This window comes from Salvelinus sp. IW2-2015, linkage group LG19, assembly GCF_002910315.2.
Source record: "Salvelinus sp. IW2-2015 linkage group LG19, ASM291031v2, whole genome shotgun sequence".
NCBI lineage: Eukaryota > Metazoa > Chordata > Actinopteri > Salmoniformes > Salmonidae > Salvelinus > Salvelinus sp. IW2-2015.
Genome location: NC_036859.1, coordinates 33,542,597 through 33,567,462, shown reverse-complemented (window position 1 = coordinate 33,567,462; position 24,866 = coordinate 33,542,597). Strand labels below are relative to the sequence as shown.

Below are 24,866 nucleotides of genomic sequence, written 5' to 3'. Positions count from 1 at the left end.
TGAATTTGCTGACTTGAAGGAAMATTTTTCCTGGTCTGGTTACTCATAGCAGGTACTTTGTCGATATGGGGTAGCAGTTAGCCTGGAGATGAGGCTAGATCTTACTGACACTGAATGTATCAAATTGAAACAATTTAGGATTCTTTTTTAATATATATWTTTTTTTCTTTTTAATTATGAGATTAATGATAAAATGAGGCAAGAAATGGATCATTAGAAATGACATTTATTGGTTCTCAAAATATCTGGGGATACAGAGAAAATATTTTTTTAGGAAACAGTACAATGAGTGAATGAATACAGGGTTCTATCCAGACATGGTACATGAATTAGTATGAAAGAATAATGAGTGCATAGTACAGGTCAAATGATATTTACAGGGATGAATAGATAACTTATGAATAGTGGGTTTTGAAAACATGCAGGATAGCTTTTCCTCGTTGTGCTTTTACACTGTGCTCATAGCCAGAACAGCAGACCTTCAGTGAAACTCAACTCGATACATTCTCCTCCTTACCAAACTCATGTTGTCCTTCATCACTAGTGTCTCATATTTCAATAACTACAAGCTGTYTAGCGGGGTGTGAAACCATGTACTATGCATAATTCCACTTTTTTTTGTTTAGTGATTATATTTTGAGTTAGTCTACATTTAGAATACAAAAATATATTACCTCTGTAGTTACTCAAGGAAAGCGATTTACACACATAAAGTTCATGGGGGCCAGACATTATTCCCTGGCCCCAGGATAGTATTGCTTATCTTCATGGTGTGACGACATTGTACCTCACAAGTAACAAAATGTCATTTAAAACATGAACTTCAAGTAAACAACACTTGGTTGAACAAAGGATCTTCAGGGACCTCATGCATTWGCAGTGAAAAGAAAAGGATGACATTTAACCACAATGAAAAAGAAAGGAAAAATGTTCTATGATAGCGCTTGCATATTGTTTGTAATATGGTTATTGTAGTTGTCTTGTTTTGAATGGGACCTGCCCAACCATCTGTAACCTGCACAGAAACACACACCATGTCATTTGGTAAAAATTGGCAAACAACTGACTAATAAAAGTATCTTTATGCAATGAGAACTGCAGAATCCACACTTAAAAAAAAGGGCAGTTGTCAGGGAAGGCAAAACCACAAATTCACCTGTTACACTTTTATTGATCTTTAACAACTTTACTGAATAGGGAGTTCATATGACATAGAATGCTGGGGAAGTCTGTAATAGGGTCAAATCTATACATACTTGTATTCTGAAAATATAGGATGAAGCAAATTCCAATTCACCCAAAAACAATCTACGGTGGTTCCAAACGCTTTCTAAAATCTACGGTTAGATCTGAAAAAAAAAAAAAAACTAAAGTGAAAGGCTATTTTATTATTTATTTACAGTTCTTCCAGAGTCATCCTGTCAGGGAAGAAATCGGCGATACTGTCAGTGCATAATTGTGCATTCGTCTTCTGTGTACTGTCTTGTCTGTACAGTTGATAGACACCTTTGATGCTGTGTATATGATTAGATACTCCCATCGACTCTACTTTGCAGTACAGTACATAAAGATCAAATTGCATAGTGTAACAGAACTATAACGTTGCACATCCATTTTGCCCCCCATTTCCCTTTAAAAAAACAACCCGCAAAAAACAACAAAACGAAGAGGATGAATTCAATGAATTTACAGTTATTTTCTGTCAGTCATGGTAAACTTCTGTGTTGCATCCAACTGGGTGCTGGACGGCAAGCATTTTACACCAGAAYGCTGCACACGCATCATAATACTGATGGACAAACAAACAAATACTGTAGAGATCAGTGCTACAAAGGAGATACACAGGGATTGGAATAGTAGTGACTCATGGTAAGACTGATAAGTCAGATGTAGTAGGAGATATATATATATCTATATAGTACTTTGGCTCAGTAGAAAATGAAGACTAAAAAGGAAAAATKTATGCATACAAGACCATTGGGATACTTCTGTACAAAATCTCAAAACTTTGAGGTCACGAAACATGACTGTTTCCATCTGAGGAGGGGGGGGGGACAAAATGTGTGATCGTCAATTGAGATCAAACACGATTTGTCAGAGTTCTGTTCGCTAGTCTTAGAGTTGACAGCAGACGATGAAAAGGACATCCTAGTGTCTGTCAACCATCCATCACTGGGAATTAACAATGCTGGTGGTATTCTGGGTTGTGTTCAATGGGCACAAAGAGGAAGAAAACATGATTGAAAGAGACTGCCAAGATTTGTCCAATAATAATTATTTTTTTGTTTTCCGTATCAAACCATTTTCCGTTGCGTGCCCTGGGCAGGTCTTCACGCATATCCTGGTGTGTTAGCAGGACATGACCCTGGCAGGTCTTCACGGTATCCTGGTGTGTTAGCAGGACATGACCCTGGGCAGGTCTTCACGGTATCCTGGTGTGTTAGCAGGACATGACCCTGGGCGGTCTTCACGGTATCCTGGTGTGTTAGCAGGACATGACCCTGGGCAGGTCTTCACAGTACCTGGTGTGTTAGCAGGACATACCCTGGGCAGGTCTTCACGGTACCTGGTGTGTTAGCAGGACATGACCCGGGCAGGTCTTCACGTATCCTGGTGTGTTAGCAGGACATGACCCGGGCAGGTCTTCACGGTACCCTGGTGTGTTAGCAGGACATGACCCTGGCAGGTCTTCACGGTATCCTGGTGTGTTAGCAGGACATGACTCGGGCAGGCTTGATATAGGGGGGGGAAAAAAACGGCCATCATATCGGTATCGGCTGATAATACAATAGATTGCTTCATCTTAAAAATGACATAACTTTTGCAAAACGGTTGTTTACAATCGTGGTTGTTCCCCTAATTTTACAAAGAGAAAACTGTGGCCATATTGCCATACCAATATGAGAAAGATAATGTCCAGTAAATATGATTATCACATCAGCCCGTAATTTCCGTATCGATGCATCCCTAATATCCACTTTTGGCGCCTCCTAGTGGATGGTATACAGATGTGCATTTCCCTCAGAGCTCAGAAGTTAGCAGATGATGTAGCGATCCGTTCTCTCAATTCATTCTATTCATCCAATGGCTCGATCCATTCATAGCTCCATCTGTGGACGCTAGCGTTGTCCGCTCTGCCATCTCAGCTCATGGCGTGCTTAACTGGCGGAAGGTGTAGAGATCCCCTCTAGTCTCTCCGTTGACACACAGTCCAGGCGGATGGTGTAGAGATCCCCTCTAGTCTCTCCGTTGACACACAATCCAGGCGGATGGTGTAGAGATCCGCTCTAGTCTCTCCGTTGACACACARTCCAGGCGGATGGTGTAGAGATCCGCCCTTGTCCTCTCTGCGTTGCTGCTACTCTCCGGGCAGATGGCCCCTCTCAGTTCATGGCGTGCTGGCGGATTGTGTGGAAGATCCAGTCCATCTTGGTGGTCCAGCCGCCGTGGTGGGCGTCGTTCATCTGCTTCATAAAGTAGTCCAGGGCCTCCTGCTCCGTCTTGTCCAGCGCCAGGGTCTTGCGGATGTAAGCTATGTCGTCGAAGGACTGCAGTTCGGGCATCCCCGAGCCCAGCATCATGGAAAACAGGTTGATGAAGAGGTTGGCGTGCTGCCGGATGGCCAGGTAGGCCTTGTAGCACATCTCCTGGAACCTGGTGGGAATGGAAGAACAACGGTGAGGGACGATTAGTCTGGGAAATGTTGAACCTAGCTAGGTTAGGAGATGTGTGTGTGAGATAAATAAAGTTGCATTGTATTACCGGTTGGAGTAATGATATCATTCTGTAACATAACACAAAATAGTGAAACTGTACCTCTCAAACTCCCTGGTTTTGGTGCACTCCTGGGTTCCTTTACTGATGACGATTAAGAAGTCCTGTGTCAAGACGAAGGGCACCCGCTCTCGCTTGTAGCCAAATTTCTTCTTCTTGTGATCCAGGAAATGGCCAAAGTCTATGTGGAATAGCTGCAAGGAGAAAATATATATATTTTTTAAATGTAACCTATAACCAAGGAACGTCAAGAGAAAAGAGTAGTGTGTAGGGTTGCAAAAATCTGGTAACTTTCCCAAACTTCCCCCGTTTTTCATAAATCCTGGTTGGAGGATTCTCGGGTTTCMGGCTTATTCCAGGAATCTTCCAACCAGTTCTACCTGCTACATAGAGCGTGTTGTTTTGAGAGCGGAGGAGCATCTTYACTCTATTCTCCCCTACTGCACCAGTCATCAATTATGTGTCAGTACAATAGCTTAGGTCCAGTTTTTCTCAAGTACTCATTACATTGTTGCTAGTGGTAGTTCTAAATGATCCTGTAATTACACAAGTTGTTTTTGTTTACATTGTGAACATAGTAGCTTCTTGACATCATAAATCTTAGTAAAATAACCAGTGGTGTATAGTCGAGGCCATATGCAACCAAAATGTACTTTATTTAAAGTCACAAAATAGAATGAACTTCGTGCGTCAAGATTTGAACCTCAGATTCTTGAGCTTGGATCCTGCCATTGGACGTGACGTAGCGCAGGCAGTGAAGCAGCTTTCATTGATTTAGAAGGAAGCATTTCCTCAACGGCTGACGGCTATAGTGTAGCAGGGCCATTAGTATGTGAAGTACCTGTCCATCATCTTTGACCATGATGTTGCTGTTGTGTCTGTCACCGATCCCCAGGATGAAGGTGGCTACGCAGTAGCCCGCACATGACCGTGTGAACAAGTCAATGGCCTGGTCGTACCTGGACACAGTTTAATGGGTTTTCCGTGAGTCAATGGCATTTAACTGAAGAGGAAGTTGTCATAACCCTATGGCATTTAACTGTAGAGGAAGTTGTCATAACCCTAAAGCATTTAACTGAAGAGGAAGTTGTCATAACCCTAAGGCATTTAACTGAAGAGGAAGTTGTCATAATAGGAATACCAAACACAGTACAATCCACTCCTAAGCAATTCCAGGAAACCTTTGCCCTGTGGAGAATAAACTTGATGTTGTCCCCCCATAAGCAACGGACTGTTCCAAATAGTTTCTCTGCTTGGAACTATGAAATGTCTCACCAAATCTCTATCCATTTCAATAGTATCATTTAGAATGAATTAGGATTGCTTAGAATGAAGCAATGTAGAAGAACGAAGCTACATAGGCCTACTGGGCATGCGTTCTATGTAGTGTTCAAGTGTGGCTATTGGAACCGAGCCCAGGCATCACTCACATCTCCCCCCTGTTCTTGTCCTTGAGCCACTGGTGCAGYGTGTGGCTGTTGAACTGCAGCGCCCCCTTCAGGCCTCCTTTACACTGGATCTGCATGATGGTGTGGGAGTTTCTCACCACCTCTATCAGGCCCACGCAGTCGCCGATGGACAGGCAGCCGTAAGGCAGCATCCTGAATGACACAGAGGAAGCAACAGGATATATTTCAATTGATTTAAAACAGGAAATCCCATTTGAGACCAAGAAGCCCTGGCACACATTCATACAAATTCACAATTCCAACAATAAAAATATACAATATTTACAAACAATTTAAGAAAAGTAACTTACAAAATATGATCATGAAAAAGATTGGATGGGTCTATAAATCCCTCAAAGTACTACAGTCCAACACATCTATGCCTCCGTCTATCCAAACTCCTTCTTTAACCTCTCCTCTCCTCTCCTTCATCTATACTGATTGAAGTGGATTTAACAGGTGACGTCATTAAGGGATCATAGCTTTCACCTGGTCAGTCTATGTCATGGAATTCCAACCTATGAGGTTGGAATAATACTGTGGAATTGTTAAAATTATAATAATTCCCTTTTAGTGTAAGAGCTGTTTGAAAAGACAGCCTGAAATGTCAGCCTGTTTTGGCGGGATGGAGTTTTGGCCTTCCTGTGATAAATTAGTTAATAGACCAATAAGAAAACAAMCTGACTTTCAATCCACCTACATGGACATTCTTCCTGCTCGTATCTCATTTAGGCTACACWGGTTTCAAGTTAAGAATTTACATCTATCAGCTCCTACAGAGAGGTAATGAACTCAACAGTTTAATGAATTGGACAAGTCGCTCCTAATTTTAGGCTCCTGCTATTAAGGAGAAGAACGCGAAGGGTGAAATCGACTATTCATGCGTGCTGCTGCCGAGCGGCTACAAAGAGACAGTACCTGAGATCAAGGCCCTGGTTCTGCCAGATGTTCTCCATTATTCTAATGATCTGCAAAGTCAGCATGTCCTGCCTCAGATCTGAAGGAGACAGGGGGGGGGAGTGGAATAGCAAGATGATGAGCAGTCCAAGCTTTGATCACACTTTAAAATGCAGCGTWTCCCAAACTACCCCAAGGGGTGCATGTTTTGGTTTTTGCCCCTAGCACTACACAGCTGATTCAAATAATCAAAGCTTAATGATCAACGTTGAATAGTTGAATCAGTGGTGTAGTGTTAGGAGCAAAAACCAAAACGTGCACCCCTTGGGGTCCCCAGGACCGAGTTTGGGAAACCCTGCTTTAATGCATTATGAATCGGTGCCAGGGCAATCCAAAGTGAGTTTGGGGACATGCATKTAAAATGGAATCCTGTAAGCATGTTTATCATCTAGTGAGTCAAGGGGGTTGAGTGATTCGATATGCATTAGCGAGACATACCATCTCCGTTTTTAAAGATGATCTCGTTGCTCTGGAAGAGCAGCTCTGACATCATGTCAGGGTTCTCCCAATTGAGCCACAGGGGCCGCTTGGCCGATGACATCATCCGGCACTCTTCCAAGCTGAAAGATAGTAAACATTGTATCAACACGGAGGCGCTGAGAATAACATTAAGAAAACATTTGACCTGTCATTAACCCTCAATTTCACAGGACACATTTCTTGGTTTCTTTGTTCAAACAATCCGGGGAAATATGTGGACGTTTGTGGTCATGTCTACTGCGTTTTCTGGATTGAAAAAGCGTCTGTACCGGAGGTTTCCCAGCTGGTGCGCTGGGTTGAGTGGAGAGGTGAAGCTCTGTAGGGCATCCATGTAGTCAGGCCGTTTCATCTGCTCCACCAGGAACTTCATCTGAACCTGAGGGCAGAGAGAGAGAGCGTCACTTTACTGCAAGGAGTCCATAGTCGTGAAGACCATTTGGGCCTGTTGGCTTGTAKAGCAGTTCCACTCGTTTTGCTTAGTATCTCTAGTTTGTTGTATGATTGTGTGTTGTTCTTTTGTGTTGTATTGAGGATAAGAAAAACTTGGTCATCTATTGAGGCTTCCATGTTAGGGCGTGAAGTGGAGTGGAAGGGCCTTGACCACAGCGTAAATTGACCTTCTGGGCCTCGTCCTTCTTCTCCTGCTTGAGGAGGTCGGTAAGGTTGATGAGTTTCTCCATGGCCTCCACCTGTCTGCTCAGGTGCTTSAGGTACATGCCACAGGCCCGGCAGTAGGACTCCAGCAGCAGGCCAAACCGCTGGCTCACAGTCTTGTTGTGCATCTCCGACCTGGAGGCAGAGACAATAACTTATGTGATTGTGAACTACGGTTCAGCAGCAGACCTCTTCTACGACATGCTACTTCAAAATATACAATATAAATCGTTTTGCACCATTAATAAGTAGATAATAAATWAAAAAAATAACAATATTTTAGTCGCATTTTCATTCAATAATCTTAGTATGGCGAAATAAATAAGGCTTAGTTAATTCATTTAGACTTAATTTAACAGATAGATACAGCCCAACTGATAAAACTGCACAGTATGKATTTGTAAAGTTCAAATACAGCATAGTCTTGACCTTCAAGATATATCGTCAATGTCAAATACCATTATATGAGATTTAATCATATATCGACCTCATTGTGCACCCTCATACAAAATGTACAAGAGACTTCTCAAACTGCATGACCCATAGAAATGTATGCAAAAACATTTCCAAAACACATGTCTTGTGATTACGCAAATAAATGCATGAACACACAGTGAAAATAAACGTGTAACTTGATCTGGCGAATTGCGCTTGGTCAGCTTTTCTTTATGTAAACCCTGATATGCACAAATTAAGCTTTTTAGAGGACCTTGGAGAAAGATGTATTATCCCAGCAGAATGGCATTCCAGCTGCCTGTGGCAACTTCAAGCCATCCATAAYACACACTGTGGAAACAACCGGAAAACAAACTCACTTGAGATGCCAAAAGAAGAAATGTCCTATCCGCTGATTGGTCAAAGCCTTCTTCAGCAGGAAGCGGGCCAGCGGGTTGTCGAGGTACTGTTCGTACTTAAGAACCTGGTGGCCAGAAAAAAAAACAGGGCACGTTTACAACACACACCCACATACAGTGCATTCGTAAAGTATTCAGACCCCTTGACTTTTTCCACATTTTGCTACATTACAGCCTTGTTCTAAAATGTATTAAATATTTGAGGTGAATAGTCGATTTCACCCTTCGTGTTCTTCTCCTTAATAGCAGGAGCCTAAAATTAGGAGCGACTTGTCCAAATCATTAAACTGTTGAGTTCATTACCGCTCCGTAGGAGCTGATAGATGTAAAATCTTAACTTGAAACCAGTGTAGCCTAAATGAGATACGAGCAGGAAGAATGTCCATGTAGGGGATCAAATTGTCACCAAGACTATTTACATTGACCCCCCCTTGTTTTTACACTGCTGCAACTCTCTGTTTACTATCTATGCATAGTCACTTTACCCCTACCTACATGTACAAATTACCTCAACTAACCTGTACCCCCACACATTGACTCAGTACTGGTACCCCCTGTATATAGCCTCTTTATTGTGTAACAATTTTTTTTACTTTAGTTAATTTAGTAAATCATTTCTTAACTCTAATTTCTTGAACTGCATTGTTGTTTAAGGGCTTGTAAGTAAGCATTTCATGGTAAGGTCTTTTTACCTGTTGTATTCAGMACGTGACAAATAAAATGTGATTTATGTGGATTGAAAATCAGGTCTGTGCCTCGACACAATYCTGTCTCGGAGCTCTACGGACAATTCCTTCGACCTCATGGTTTGGTTTTTGCTCTAACATGCACTGTCAACTGTGGGACCTTATATRGACAGGTGTGTGCCATTCCAAATCATGTCTTATGAATTGACCACAGMTGGCCTCCAATCAAGTTGTAGAAACATCTCAAGGATGATCAATATAAACAGGATGCACCTGAGCTCAATTTTGAGTCTCATAGCAAAGGGTCTCAATACTTATGTAAATAAGGTATATATATATTTTTTAATGTTATATATAAATTAGCATAAATGTCAAAAATGTCTGTTTTTGCTTTGTCATTATGGGGTAGTGTGTGTAGATTGTTTTTTTCCTTCATAAATTTAATACATTTTAGAATAAGTCTGTAACGTAACAAAAAGTAGAAAAAGTCAAGGGGTCTGAATACACTGTAAAGCAAAAAAKATTACTTTAGCAAACCACAGAAAGAGATCAGACGGAATAAATCCACCATGTAAAATAAAGCAGTTAGCCTAAGGGGTCACATTGAATTCTGTCATTACGTAGTGTTAATTATTTAAAACATTGTCAGATGGTGTCAAAACCCCAACTATCAAGATGGCAGTGGCATTCATGTTGGGTCAAAGAAAATGTATAGAATAGTATGTGGTTTCTATGTGGCCATTCTGTCTCTACACAGCACAGACTGTGAGTGTGTCGTATTACTGTACCTGGATCAGCTGGACGAGGTATTCAGAGTCTGTCTGGTAGGTACACTACAGTTCAAAAGTTTGGGGTCACTTAGAAATGTCCTCGTTTTTGAAAGAAAATAAAAATAATTCTCCATTAAAATATCAAATTGATCAGAAATACAGTGTAGACATTGTTAATGTTGTAAATTACTATAGTAGCTGGAAACGGCGGATATTTAATGGATTATCTACATATGCGTACAGAGGCCCATTATCAGCAACCATCACTCCTGTGTTCCAATGGCACGTTGTGCTAGCTAATCCAAGTTTATCATTTTAAATGGCTAATTGATCATTAGAAAACCCTTTTGCAATTATGTTAGCACAGCTGAAAACTGTTGTGCTCATTAAAGAAGCAATAAAACTGGCCTTCTTTAGACTAGTTGAGTATCAGGAGCATCAGCATTTGTGGGTTCGATTACAGGCTCAAAATGGCCAGAAACAAAGAACTTGCTTCTGAAACTCATCAGTCTATTCTTGTTCTGAGAAATGAAGGCTATTCCATGCGAGAAATTGCCAAGAAACTGAAGATCTCGTACAATGCTGTGTACTACTCCCTTCACAGAAGAGGAAACTGGCTCTAACCAGAATACAAAGAGGAGTGGGAGGCCCCGGTGCACAACTGAGCAAGAGGACAAGTACATTAGTGTGACTAGTTTGAGAAACAGACGCCTCACAAGTTCTCAACTGGCAGCTTCATTAAATAGTACCCACAAAACACCAGTCTCAACGTCAACAAAACACCAGTCTCAACGTCTTTTGCCCATCTTAATATTTTATTTTTATTGGACAGTCTGAGATATGGATTTTTCTTTGCAACTCTGCAAAGAAAAACAAGATAGACTGACGAGTTCCAGAAGAAAGGTCTTTGTTTCTAGCCATTTTGAGCCTGTAATCGAACCCACAAATGTTGATGCTCCAGACACTCAACTAGTCTAAAGGCCAGTTTTATTGCTTCTTTAAAATCAGCACAAGTTTTCAGCTGTGCTAACATAATTGCAAAAAGGGTYTTCTAATGATCAATTAGCCTTTTAAAATTATAAACTTGGATTAGCTAACACAACGTGCCATTGGAACACGGTTGCTGATAATGGGCCTCTGTACGCTTATGTAGATATTCCATAAGAAAATCAGCCGTTTCCAGCTACTATAGTAATTTACAACATTAACAATGTCTACACTGTATTTCTGATCAATTTGATGTTATTTTAAWKGKMMARAAAATGTGCTTTTCTTWCAAAAACAAAGACATTTCTAAGTGACCCCAAACTTTTGAACACTAGTGTATTTATTACTGCTACCTGGACCAGCTGGGATGAGGTAATGAGTCTGTCTAGTAGGTATTTATTACTGTACCTGGACCAGCTGGATGAGGTAATGAGTCTGTCTAGTAGCTATTTATTACTATACCTGGACCAGCTGGATGAGGTATTGAGTCTGTCTAGTAGCTATTTATTACTATACCTGGACGCAGCTGGATGAGGTAATGAGTCTGTCTAGTAGGTATTTATTACTATACCTGGACCAGCTGGATGAGGTAATGAGTCTGTCTAGTAGGTATTTATTACTATACCTGGACCAGCTGGATGAGGTATAGTCTGTCTAGTAAGCTATTTATTACTAACCTGGACCAGCTGGATGAGGTAATGAGTCTGTCTAGTAGGTATTTATTACTAATACCTGGACCAGCTGGATGAGGTAATGAAGTCTGTCTAGTAGCTATTATTACTATACCTGGACCAGCTGGATGAGGTATTGAGTCTGTCTAGTAGCTATTTATTACTATACCTGGACCAGCTGGATGAGGTAATGAGTCTGTCTAGTAGGTATTTATTACTATACCTGGACCAGCTGGATGAGGTAATGAGTCTGTCTAGTAGGTATTTATTACTATACCTGGACCAGCTGGATGAGGTATTGAGTCTGTCTAGTAAGCTATTTATTACTATACCTGGACCAGCTGGATGAGGTAATGAGTCTGTCTAGTAGGTATTTATTATCTATCCTGGACCAGCTGGATGAGGTAATGAGTCTGTCTAGTAGTATTTATTACTATACCTGGACAGCTGGATGAGGTATTGAGTCTGTTCTAGTAGCTATTTATTACTATAACCTGGACCAGCTGGATGAGGTAATGAGTCTGTCTAGTAGGTATTTTATTACTATACCTGGACCAGCTGGATGAGGTATTGAGTCTGTCTAGTAGCTATTTATTACTATAACCTGGACAGCTGATGAGGTATTGAGTCTGTCTAGTAGGTATTTATTACTGTACCTGGACCAGCTGATGAGGTATTGAGTCTGTCTAGTAGCTTTTATTACTGTACCTGACGCAGCTGGAGTGAGGTATTGAGTCTGTCTAGTAGCTATTTATTACTGTACCTGGACCAGCTGGATGAGGTATTGAGAGAGTCTGTCATCTGTAAGTATTTCTCAAGGCACTTCACGGCAAAGTCTCGAATCATGGGATCGGGGAAGTTGCAGTCCAGCAACTCCATGGCTTGTTCTGGCTTTATGGCTGGCCAGTCCTTCAGAAGGCAATACATCTGGAACAAACAACAACAAATATAAAAATGCATGTCTAAAATAAAATGCAAAGTTCGAGGAAATGTAAAAATTTTAAATTTAAAAATATTTACTGACATGACCGTCTCAGAAATGGGACCAAATGGCTAAATGAGTCAAATCAATTAAAATGAATATGCAGCAAATAGCTCATGCTATGCTAGGCTATAAAAMAGACAAGTGTCAACAGTTGAAATGTGAGACTGTTTACCTGTGCAACCTCATCTCTGGAGTTCCATTTCACTGCCAGGAGAATCTTGGGAAGTATCTCTGGGATAGTGCCGCAGTAATGTCTACAGGAGGAGAGTATAGYGCATTAGTTTCCTCTCCTAACATCACATACTGGGCCTGTTAGTAGAAGAGCTTGTTGAGTAGCTTGAGCAGGTAAACAAACAATTTCAGAAAGGAAATGTTAGATAGATCTTGCGAGGATTTTGTTTATTCGTTTTTCATAACAAATATGCATTTGTTGATGAAGTATACCCACTGTATGTACACACACACACACTGCATGTTACCTGTGCCTCCACAGGAAGTCCTTCTCCTGCTCAGTGATTTCAGACAGTGGGTCTCTGTTACACACCAAGCGCAGCTGTTCGTTGTCACTGTCCGTCAGGGGGTTGTCCCTCGCCAGTCTGTTACTCTGCAATAGAGACCATTATGCTGCTTATTAAACGACAGTACTGGTGGGAAACAGGGTTGTGTTCAATAAACACTCCATTGTACAACGTTTTGCAACAGAAAACTAAAATCTGTGTTCTTATTGGACACACTCAGGTAGTACCCTCCCTGTTTCAAGATGGGGGGGGTTTTCTTCCTGTTTTGAGCCTACTGAACATGCCTCAGGGAGAGACACTATGAATGAAATATGAARCCACAGGCGTCTCAGGTTGTGCGGTGACTGCTAGTGACGTCTCTAGTACACCCAACTTGTCAAATGCATTAAATCATCATAACAGATTAATGTACAATGTTAATATTGACTTGGAAACACAAACACTTGGGAATTACCAAACCGGTGTGGCAGTAGTTGAAGCCCAGCTCCCGGGATATGTTACAGTTGGCGTGCTCCTCGATGGCCGGCATGTCGGGGAACTTGACCGGGTTACTGAAGTGATCAAACTCCAGCTCCAGGCAAGGGGTTTCCTGTGGGCCCATGGTAATATAATGAAAAGGTCACAAGGGGTCATTCAAAAGGGCCTTAAGAGAACCATGGTGTCCTATTGTGGGGTTAGGTGGCGCGTCAATTAGTAATTAATAAGGGAGATAAGAGGCTTAGACAGCTAGAGGGGAGGTTTATTGCTAGCCGCTCGAGTTGTATGTGAATGGATTTGGGGTCGTGATGGTGTGTGTAACTTTGTCTCTGTAGATGTGTGTAGGTGTGTGTGTGTGTGTGTGTGTAGATGTGTGTGCGGCTTATCGTTCGCCACTCTAGCTGAGTGTCTTTGAGAAAGTGTGTCTTTGCATCGGTCTCTGCGTGCGTGCGTGCGTGCGTGCGTGTAGTCGAGCTAGCTAACACCTCCGACCTTGTTTGGATTGGAGCCAGTGACTCCGATGGCATTGAGCAGGTCTTCCAGGCCATGGGGCACAGGCCACAGGTTGAGGGCCATCTTCCCGGCCACTAAAGTGTGGGTGTAGTCAAACAGATTGATGTTGCCCCAGGCTAGCGGACAGTGCTCCTGCAGCAACAATACAGCAACGTTGGATTGGATTGTAATCAAATGTATGGAGTTGGATTGGAATCGTGGWTAATGTAAATAGTTAAATTATTTTGTTAAAGGATATAGCATTCCAAGCAATGGAAGGATAAAATTTAAGGCGATGGTTGCACAAAGACAACAGCAGGATTGGTCAAAGCCAGGAAATGTACTGGTAATGTATTTTTTTCTCAAACTGGCGGCCCGAGGGCCACATCAGGCCCAAAAGCTGCTTCGCTCTAGCCCCCCCATGACAACACTAAGACCGACATTGCCCCCCCGCCCTGACAACAGTAACACCGACATAGGCCCCCCCTGACAACAGTAACACCGACATAGGCCCCCCTGACAACAGTAACACAGACATAGGCCCCCCCCTGACAACAGTAACACAGACATAGGCCCCCCCCTGACAACAGTAACACCGACATAGGCCCCCCCCTGACAACAGTAACACCGACATAGGCCCCCCCTGACAACAGTAACACCGACATAGGCCCCCCCTGACAACAGTAACACCGACATAGGCCCGCCCTGACAACAGTAACACCGACATAGTCCCTCTAGTATTTTGAGTTTGAGACCTCTGATAGTTTCTGACAGGGGGAAAAAAGTTACTTTTGGTTTGGTCAAACTAAGTTCCTGGCACTGGTAGGCAGGAGGGAGAGCTCACCTCTTTAGCCCCCTTCCTCCCTTTCACAGAGCAGATGGACAGACAGAGGCGGGCGGCACGTGGGATGTCTGGAATGTACATGTCGTAGTTCAGCCACTCATTCCACCTGGGTTGGACAACAAGAACATTTCCCCCAATCAATCAAAAAAAACATACTTATGGAGCTAACAATAGGCTTCGCTATTTTACAAGGAGCACATGTGAGCCTAAGTTGAAAAATAAAAAAGGCACACCGAAAGAYATTTAGGAGCACAATGAAAAAGAAAGTAAAAAAAAGGTAGAATTGTTCATTTTTCTTGGCACACTGGTGCTCCTAAATTAAAATTCCAGGTCGCACAGCAAAATACTTGGGCGCATATGCGAGTAAAAATGGTCTCACTGTAAAGACCTGCAGTATGTGATTTAGCAAGTACTTCATTAAGAAAGCACAGTTTATTATGAAGCTGGATGGCATACCTGGGATTTGAGCATGGCACGCGCTGAGTGTTCACATTGTCACACAGCTGCTCCCCACCGTGGTAGATCCCAGTCCGGACATAGATCTAGATCAATAGCAGRGACACATCAATAATTTACRTAGATGCCTTTGATACAGAAACTGACATCCAGGACATTAGGGCCCAAACCGGATCTATTCAGATATTACATCTAAAATGTTGTTCCTCTTCATYACGAGGACCTGCACTGACATGTACAACAGAACTGACAACAGGATCGTGTTCAGTGGGGAGAAAACCTTTTGTAAAGGGGTACTGCCTGAACTTGTTCATATRGCTATATATCAAATCAAATTGTATTGGTCACATACACMYRYWWWRMSRWYSKYWWWRYRKGTGTATCAAAATGCTCCAACAGTGCAGTAATATCTAACAATTCACAACAATACACACAAATCTTAAAGTAAAATAAATATCAGGACAAGCAATGTCGGAGTGCTAGCACAGACTGGAATATGTTCCGGGATTCATCCAATGGCATTTGGGAGTATACCACCTCAGTCACCGACTTCATCAATAATAAAGTGCATCAACGACATTGTCCCCACAGTGACCGTAGGTACATTTCCCAACCAGAAGCCATGGATTACAGGCAACATCCGCACCGAGCTAAAGGTARGAGCTGCCGCTTTCAAGGAGCGGGACACTAATCCAGATGCTTATAAGAAATCCTGCTATGCCCTCAGACGAGCCATCAAACAGGCAAAGCATCAATAAAGAACTAAGATTGAATCCCACTACACCGGCTGTGATGCTCTTCGGATGTGGCAAGGCTTGAAAAATATTATAGACTACAAAGGGAAACCCAGCCGCGAGCTGCCCAGTGAAGCGAGCCTACCAGACGAGCTAAATGCCTTTTATGCTTGCTTCGAGGCAAGCAACACTGAAGCATGCATGCGAGCACCAGCAGTTCCRKACGACTGTGTGATCACGCTCTCCGTAGCCAATGTGAGCAAGACCTTAAAAAAAGTCAACATCCCAAAGCCGCGGGGCCAGACGGATTACCAGGACATGTACTCAAAGCATACGCTGACCAACTGGCAAGTGTCTTCACTGACATTTTCAACCTATCCCTGACCGAGTCTGTTATACCTACATGTTTCAAACAGACCACCATAGTCCCTGTGCCCAAGAAAGTGAAGGTAACCTGCCTAACTGATTACCGCCCCGTAGCACTCACGTCGGTAGCCATGAAGTGCTTTGAAAGGCTGGTCATGGCTCACATCAACACCATCATGCCGGAAAGCCTAGACCCACTTCAATTCGCATACCACCCCAACAGATCCACAGATGACACAATCTCAATCGCWCTCCCCACTGCCCTTTCCCACCTGGACAAAAGGAACACCTATGAGAATGCTGTTCATTGACTATAGCTCAGCATTCAACACCATAGTGCCCACAAAGCTCATCACTAAGTTAAGGACCCTGGGACTAAACACCTCCCTCGGCAACTGGATCCTGGACTTCCTGACGGGCTGCCCCCAGGTGGTAAGGGTAGGCAACAACACATCTGCCACGCTGATCGTAAACACTTGGGCCCCTCAGGGGTGYGTGCTTAGTCCCCTCCTGTACTCCCTGTTCACCCACGACTGCGTGGCCAAGCACAACTCCAACACCATCATTAAGTATGCTGACGACACAAGAGTGGTAGGGCTGATAACAGACAACGATGAGGTAGGCTATCGGGAGGTGAGAGACCAGGCAGTGTGGTGCCAGGACAAGAACCTCTCCCTCAATGTGAGCAAGACAAAGGAGCTGATCGTGGACTACAGGAAAAGGAGGGCCGAACAGGCCCCCGTTAACATTGATGGGGCTGAAGTGGAGCGGGTCGAGAATTTCAAGTTCCTTGGTGTCCACATCACCAACAAACTAGAATGGTCCAAACACACCAAGACAGTTGTGAAGAGGKCACAACACCTTTCTCAGGAGACTGAARAGATTTGGCATGGGTCCCCAGATCCTCAAAAAGTTCCTACAGCTGCACCATCGAGCGCATCCTGACTGGTTGCATCACCGCCTGGTATGGCAACTGCTCGGCACCTGAMCGTAAGGCGCAACGGAGGGCAGTGTGTACGGCCCAGTACATCACTAGGGCCAAGCTTCCTGACATCCAGGACCTATATACTAGGCGATGTCAGAGGAAGGCCCAAAAAATTGTCAAAGACTCCAGTCACCCAAGTCATAGACTGTTCTCTCTGCTACCGCACGGCAAGCGGTGCCAGAGCGCCAAGCCTAGGACCAAAAAGCTCCTTAACAGCTTCTACCCCCAAGCCATAAGAGTGCTGAACAATTAATCAAATGGCCACCCGGACTATTTACTGTACATTGACCCCCCCCCTTTGTTTTTACACTGCTGCTACTCGCAGTTTATTATCTATGCAGTCACTTTACAAATTACCTCGACTAACCTGTACCCCCAAACATTGACTCGGTACAGGTACCCCTGTATATAGCCTTGTTATTGTTATGTAATTTTCTTGTGTTACTTAAAAAGAAAATGTTACTTTATTTAGTAATTTAGTAAATAGTTTCTTAACTCTTTCTTGAACTGCATTGTTGGTTAAGGGCTTGTAAGTAAGCATTTCACGGTAAGGGCTACACCTGTTGTATTCGGCGCATGTGACAAATAAAATTCGATTTGATTGACTAAAATACAGTAGAATAGAATACAGTATTTACATATGAAATGAGCAAATATGAGCCCAAGCCCCCCAAAWATAACTGAATTAAAATAATGATTGTGCYGTTATATAATACATAGTCTACCGCATATTACACAYGGCAGAAAAACATTCACACACAGTAAAGAGACCCCAACATAGTGACTTAAGATCTCTTCGGAACATAATTGGTCTAGACTAAATAAATCAAATTCAGATTTAGCCTACAATTATAGTAAATTTGTTTTAGATTTTGAATAGCCTAGTAAGAGGGCTTTTTTATATAATTAATAGGCTGACAATACCTTCAGCTACAGAATATCTAACCACTGCGTTTCTGTCTCCCCCCTCCCCTCTCCTTCATTCCTTTCTCCAACACGCAGAGACTCAAACTAAGCACTGGGTAGCTGCAGGAACAGGGTTGGAGAGCCTATGGCATACAGAGTTTGGGCACAATATCACCTGTGGCACAGCGAAATGACCGGAGTAGCCTACCCAACTTGAGTGAAAAATGTACCGGCGGGAATGTCCTCCATTCGCTATTCCAGTGCATATGGATTTTTTTTTAAATCCCATGCCCATTTGATTATGTGGCATTCTAAATTGAAACTAATTTTACATATTAGTAAAGATTAAATTGAGAAGTCTGATGGGTCAAAATATGATCACTTGAGAGAACAGCGTGAGGCAAAGAACAGAGCACCAACTTTTTTTGTGTGAATTATATTCTTGCTTACTATAAAATCATAATATAATGTCACAGGACTTATAAGCATATCTTGTATGCTAAAAAGCCTACAGCCTATGACATGGCACATATCCAGATAACATACAGTAGGCCAACTCATATTCTGTTCTTCTGAAATACATTTTCTTCATATCATGTTTCTTTAGACCTGCCTAAAATAAATAATGCATTTATTGTGTTGGTGTATAATCAATTGATTTATTAGACTTTTTTTTAAATGTAGATGTTCCAAAGGCAGGCATCAGAGGCTTGTATGCATGGAGCCTGGAGATGCTAAAAGTGTTTGTTAATTAACGGTCAATTACCGTGAGACCGGCAGTCTTTTGCATGACAATAACCGGCTGACAAAAATGGAATGACCGCCACAGCCCTAAACACAGGTATTCGTTATCAGTTGCAAAACATTTCATTACGATATGCTCTACTGAACACAACCCAAAAGTCCTCAAGTACAGTACCTTGTCAATGTCCCTGATGTTTACATTGACATAGGTTGCGCACAGTATCCTGATCCTCAGCGTGCCGTTGATGGTCCACAGGGACTTGGTGGCCGTCTCGCCGTTCATATAGGGCGTTGCCGTGGAAATGCGTCGGGCGTACGAGGGCATGGTAAAGGTGTCGATGGGCAGCTGGGAGTAAAGGCTATCCTTGGCCATTAGCATGAGGTTGGGCATGCGCCCCAGCATGATGCAACTCCTCACGTACTGGAAAGGAAAGGCATAGACATAAGGACATTAGACACTACACCAAGCCAGAGGTAATTGAACATGCAACGAATGGCTACCTATGTTTTGCGCATCTGCTTTTACCGGTGTAACATTGCTAGCTAGTCATTGGCCAGTCATTCTAAAAGGCTTCAGACAGGATTCAAAGGAAGAATGTCCTAACAGAGTACGCTTGTAAAAGTGTTCTTTTTTTCCTCTCTCAAACGCCAACATTTCAGATCAGACTGTTGCCATAAAAAGCAGCATTTGGGAATTATTTMTTTGGTATCATATTTAAAAACACACCGGCAAGAGACAAACTACATCAGATGTGTAATTGTATTCATATTCAAGACGTGGAGTACGCGTCAGAGCAATGTGTGTGTGGGTCTGTGTTTACCTTGTACTGGCTAAGGGGGTACTTCTCCAGCAGGTACTCGTCACAGCCGCASACCTTGAGGATGTACTTTCCCTGATACTCCTGCACACACATCTTGAGCTGCTCGTGGGACAGCAGCATGCTACGCGTCTTCTTGCGGATGGCCTCTGCGATCACATGCTCCGGCACGCAGTCGTGATTGATCTTCAGGGTGTACTTCTGCTTGTCGTTGCTCGGTGACACGATGACCCAGATGACCACTATGATTTGACCTGGGGGAGAAAAGAATATGGTGGTCAGTCACAGGGTCCTGAAAAAATGTGTTACTACAGTAACATGGCAAAAGTAAGCGAGGTAAATGTTCAAGTTCAAGTCTTCCACCGTCCAATCAGAAATGTCACACCATGTCTGATTGTATTACTTAAAAAATAAATATACTTTAGTTTATTTAGTAAATATTTTCTTAACTTCATTTGATGAACTGCATTGTTGGTTAAGGGCTTGTAGGCAAGCATTTCACGGTAAGGTCTACTGGACTAAGGAATACCTGTTGTATTCGGCGCATGTGACAAATTTAATTTAATTTTAATTGATTAAAATCACATAAACATATTTAAAACAAGTGGATGGTGATTCTGTCAATGTTTAGAATAGTGTCGGTTTATAGAATATTAGGCTGTACGTGGCTGGGACATTTTGCCTTTCCCAGACCAAAACCTTCTTTATGTATCACYGTCTCCCATTTCCTACCTTTGTCAAGCTTATTGAAGATGTGCTTGGGCAGTTCTACTGACGACTCTACATTGGGAGGGTAGACGTACAATGCTCTACTGATGGGTCCATTAGTGTCTCGGAGGTCCACAGACTCCTTGCAGACATTCAATATGTTTCTTCTAAAGTCCTGCACTTCCGAGTCCTTGACCAGGTCAAACTCRCATATAGGCATTCCTATTGCAAAACCTGTACAAAGAAAAATAACATTTCATGTACTCCTTCCTATAGCTTCAAGATACATTGTATCAAGCTTAATCACACTCAGTATTCATKAATGAAATTTGAAAACAGCCAGATGTCACACTATACTCAAAGAAAGCACCTATGTGAYCAAATATAAAGAATACGAGAAACATACATACCAATTTCTCGGTTGAGTATTTTCTCCTCTCGGTTGCCCACTGGTTCGATGACTTTCAGGAAGGCCTGAAAAAGCCTGAGGTCGCACAGTCTCCTTGTCTCATCATAGAACTCCTCTCTCTCAGCCTCTTGGGTAACGCTGACAAAGATGTAGGAGGTCTCCTCCTGTAGGAGGTGGTGGAGAGGATACTTCCTGGCCTCTTTGAAGAGTTCGTGTTTGACCGAGATGAGTGTTGCCTCACGTGTGCACACCAATGTCAGAATCATCCCATTTGGGAGAAGGCAGTCCACCTGGATGCTCGGGGGCATCAAGTGCATGCCCCATAGTTCCCCAGAAGACGGTCTGGGAGGCATGGTGGTCAGGTCGGCTGCTCCTCACTATGCTAATAATTAGGATGAGACGGGTCGACCAACTGGACAGAGAGAGAGGGGGACAATTCCATAAGACGCAGTGACCTGTTTAAAAAATCTCCATACTGCTAGCTAAATATATTGAATGAGAGTGGAAGTGCAAAAAACGAATTACTATCACATTATAAATCAGGCGGTTGCTTACAGTACATTATAAAATGATGAACTCAAATTGTTCATTGTCCCAGAAAATGTAAATGCATGGGGACAGCTCAAGCATGAAAAAGGACATATGTTGCTCAAAGAAAATATTTCACATAACAATAGGTAGTTTGGTAGCTAAGTGGAGAGGTTGACAGCTCAGTCAGTGTAATCATTAGCTAGCTAATGAACAAGCTGTCACAACAAGCAAAGCCAATGGAATTTGAAGACAGTAGCTAGCTGGTTACCTAGCTTGCTAATAAAGTAACTAGTTAGCTAGTTGTTTAGCTAATTTGGCAACATATTAATTCAGAGAAATATGAGTCTATTAGGATGGCAAAAGTTCGAGAACTAACCGGCAATTGTTATTTTATTTTTCCTTGCTAGAATGCGTCTAGTTACAGAGTTAGCTTAAACATTTAACMTAGCTAGCTAAAACACCGGTGCTACTACCTAGCAAGTTTGCTAATATTAGCTGACAAACCGCTAGCCATTAGCTAGTTGTTTGTGCCGACTTAGCTAGCGTGTGCCAGCTAGCCTAGCTAATTGTCCAATGCCTCATTATGCAACTATGCCGTACTGTTGTCTCGTTGAAAAGTATGTATTTATTTGATATGCATTTTGACACCTTTTCTCTTTTATGATTAAATACCTGGCATCTGCAGACAAACAATAGTTTGGTTATTGTCTCGCGCAAGTAACGCCCTGTTTTCACTCATAACAGGCAACTTTCTCCCGATAATAGCTAGCTAACGTTAGCTAAACAAACCCAATTCGTACCCGTTCTACACCTCCTCAGTCGTAGCGCTTGCTTGCACCTCCATCCAAGTCTCAGGGCAGTCCGATTTCTCAACAAAGACGTCGTTGGCTATAATATATAGTTTTCCCAAGGAATAAGTTCATTACATTCCATGGTGTGAAGTCCACCCCAATAGCGAAAAATACTGCATTTTGATGGCTCACAAGCCGCTAGTGTTCGTTTAGCCAAAGCTAGCTGCCTGACTTCTCGTTAGTACCGCCCCATACATAGGCCCCCGTGGCATCGGGMTTTGACCTCGAAGACATGATGCATAGAACGTTCTCTGTCGTTCTTTTCAAACACTGTATTCCATTTCACCAACAGCATTTTATACATTTGACATTCAGCTTAAACGTGTAAGAAAACACACTCTTGAAATAAAATTGTTCAATTCTGACAGCATGGCAACACAATTCAAGTAAAAATGCATTAATAGTAGGCCAGGAGTTGGTGGCCAGGGATTGCTATTAGGGAGGACCAGGGGTGGGTTTCACTGATGGTTTGAATCGAATGTTTTAATGATGGACTTGAGCAAAACCCTGACCTACAGCCCACCAGAGCCATTACGCTTTCTTCTATGAGGTTTAATGGCGGTTAACATCCAATAAATGTTSCATTACGGCCACCTACTAGACTGGAGTATACGTCCCTTATACTTTGTTTGGATTGTTATTATTTTTAAATAAAAAAAATACTAATAAATCAACAAATACCCTACCATGTAACCGTACAGTCACTAAAAACCTACCACCCAACTCCTCTATTTTAATATATCTAACCCTACCTCAGGCCAACAGCCTGAATGAACAGGACACCACCACTCAACACACCCTGTAACTCTTTAGAGGTCAAATCTCATACACCCAAATACCTCTCTGCAGCTGCCACCACAACTTCAATTTTCTCCATCTTACGTTCCATTCCTGCAGTACAGATGATATCCATTACTATATCCAAGGGTCTTTGGCCTGGTTTGCTAACTACCTCTCTCAAAGAGTGCAGTGTATAAAGTCAGAACATCTGCTGTCTCAGCCACTGCCTTTCACCAAGGGAGTACCCCAAGGCTCGAGCCTAGGCCCCACGCTCTTCTCAATTTACATCAACATCATAGCTTAGGCAGTAGGAAGCTCTYTCATCCATCTATATGCAGATTWAACAGTCTTATACTCAGCTGGCCCCTCCAACAAACTTTCTCTGCCCTTAACCTTGTTCTGAACATCTCGAAAACAGAGATCATGTGGTTTGATAARAAGAATGCCCCTCTCCACACAGGTGTGATTACTATCTGTGAGGGTTTAGAGCTTGAGGTAGTCACCTCATACAAGTACTTAGGAGTATGGCTAGACGGTACACTGTCCTTCTCTCAGTACATATCAAAGCTGCAGGCTAAAGTTAAATCTAGACTTGATTTCCACTATCGTAATCGCTCCCCTTCACCCCAGCTGCCAAACTAACCCTGAGATGTAATTTATAGATCGGCAGGTAAGGGTGCTCTCAAGTGGCTAGATGTGTTTACTTTCACCTGGCTACCCCTACTCCGGCCAACAGCTCAGCACCCCCTGCAGCAACTTGCCCAAGCCCCCCCCCCCCCCCACTTCTCCTTCGATCCCTACAGATCAGCTGGGCTCGACAATCTGGACCCTCTTTCTAAAATTATCCGCCGAAATTGTTGCAACCCCTATTACTAGCCTGTTTCGTATTGTCTGAGAACCCCAAAGATTGGAAAGCTGCTGCGGTCATCCTCCTCTTCAAAGAGGGAGACACTCTAGACCCAAACTGTTATAGATCTATATCCATCCTGCCCTGCCTTTCTAAAATCTTTGAAAGCCAAGTTAACAAATAGATCACCAACCATTTCGAATCCCACCGTACCTTCTCCACTATGCAATCTGGTTTCCAAGCTGGTCATGGGTGCACCTCAGCCACGCTCAAGGTCCTAAACAATATCATCACCGCCATCGATAAAAGACAGTACTGTGCAGCCGTCTTCATCGACCTGGCCAAGGCTTTCGACTCTGTCAATCACAGCATTCTTATCTGCAGACTCAATAGCCTTGGCTTCTCAAATGACTGCCTCGACTGGTTCACCAACTACTCTTCAGATAGAGTTCTGTGTGTCAAATCGGAGGGCCTGTTGTCCGGACCTCTGGCAGTCTCTATGGGGGGCCACAGGGTTCAATTCGGGCCGACTCTTTTCTCTGTATATATCAATGATGTCGCWCTTGCTGCTGGTGATTCTCTGATCCACCTCTACGCAGACGACATCCTTCTGTATACTTCTGGCCCTTCTTTGGACACTGTGCTAACAAACCTCCAAACTAGCTTCAATGCCATACAACACTCCTTCCTTGGCCTCCAACTGATTTTAAATGCTAGTAAAACTAAGTGCATGCTCTTCAACTGATTGCTGCCCGCAACCGCCCGCCCGACTAGCATCACTACTCTGGACGGTTCTGACTTAGAATATGTGGACAACTRCAAATACTTAGGTGTCTGGTTAGACTGTAAACTCTCCTTCCAGACTCACATTAAGCATCTCCAATCCAAAATTAAATCTARAATCRGCTTCCTATTTTGCAACAAATCCTCCTTCACTCATGCTGCCAAACATACCCTCGTAAAACTGACTATCCTACCGATCCTTGACTTCGGCGATGTCATTTACAAAATAGCCTCCAACACGCTACTCAGCAAACTGGATGCAGTCTATCAGATTGCCATCCATTTTGTCACCAAAGCCCGATATACTACCCACCACTGCGACCTGTATGCTCTCGTTGGCTGTATGCTCTC

The 24,866-nt window shown here is 42.9% G+C and overlaps 1 pseudogene; it reads right to left on the bottom strand.

The window, feature by feature from the left end:
- Positions 1-210: 210 nt before the first annotated feature.
- LOC111979172 (phosphatidylinositol 4,5-bisphosphate 3-kinase catalytic subunit alpha isoform-like) lies at positions 211-22,725 on the bottom strand (annotated as a pseudogene).
- Positions 22,726-24,866: the final 2,141 nt, after the last annotated feature.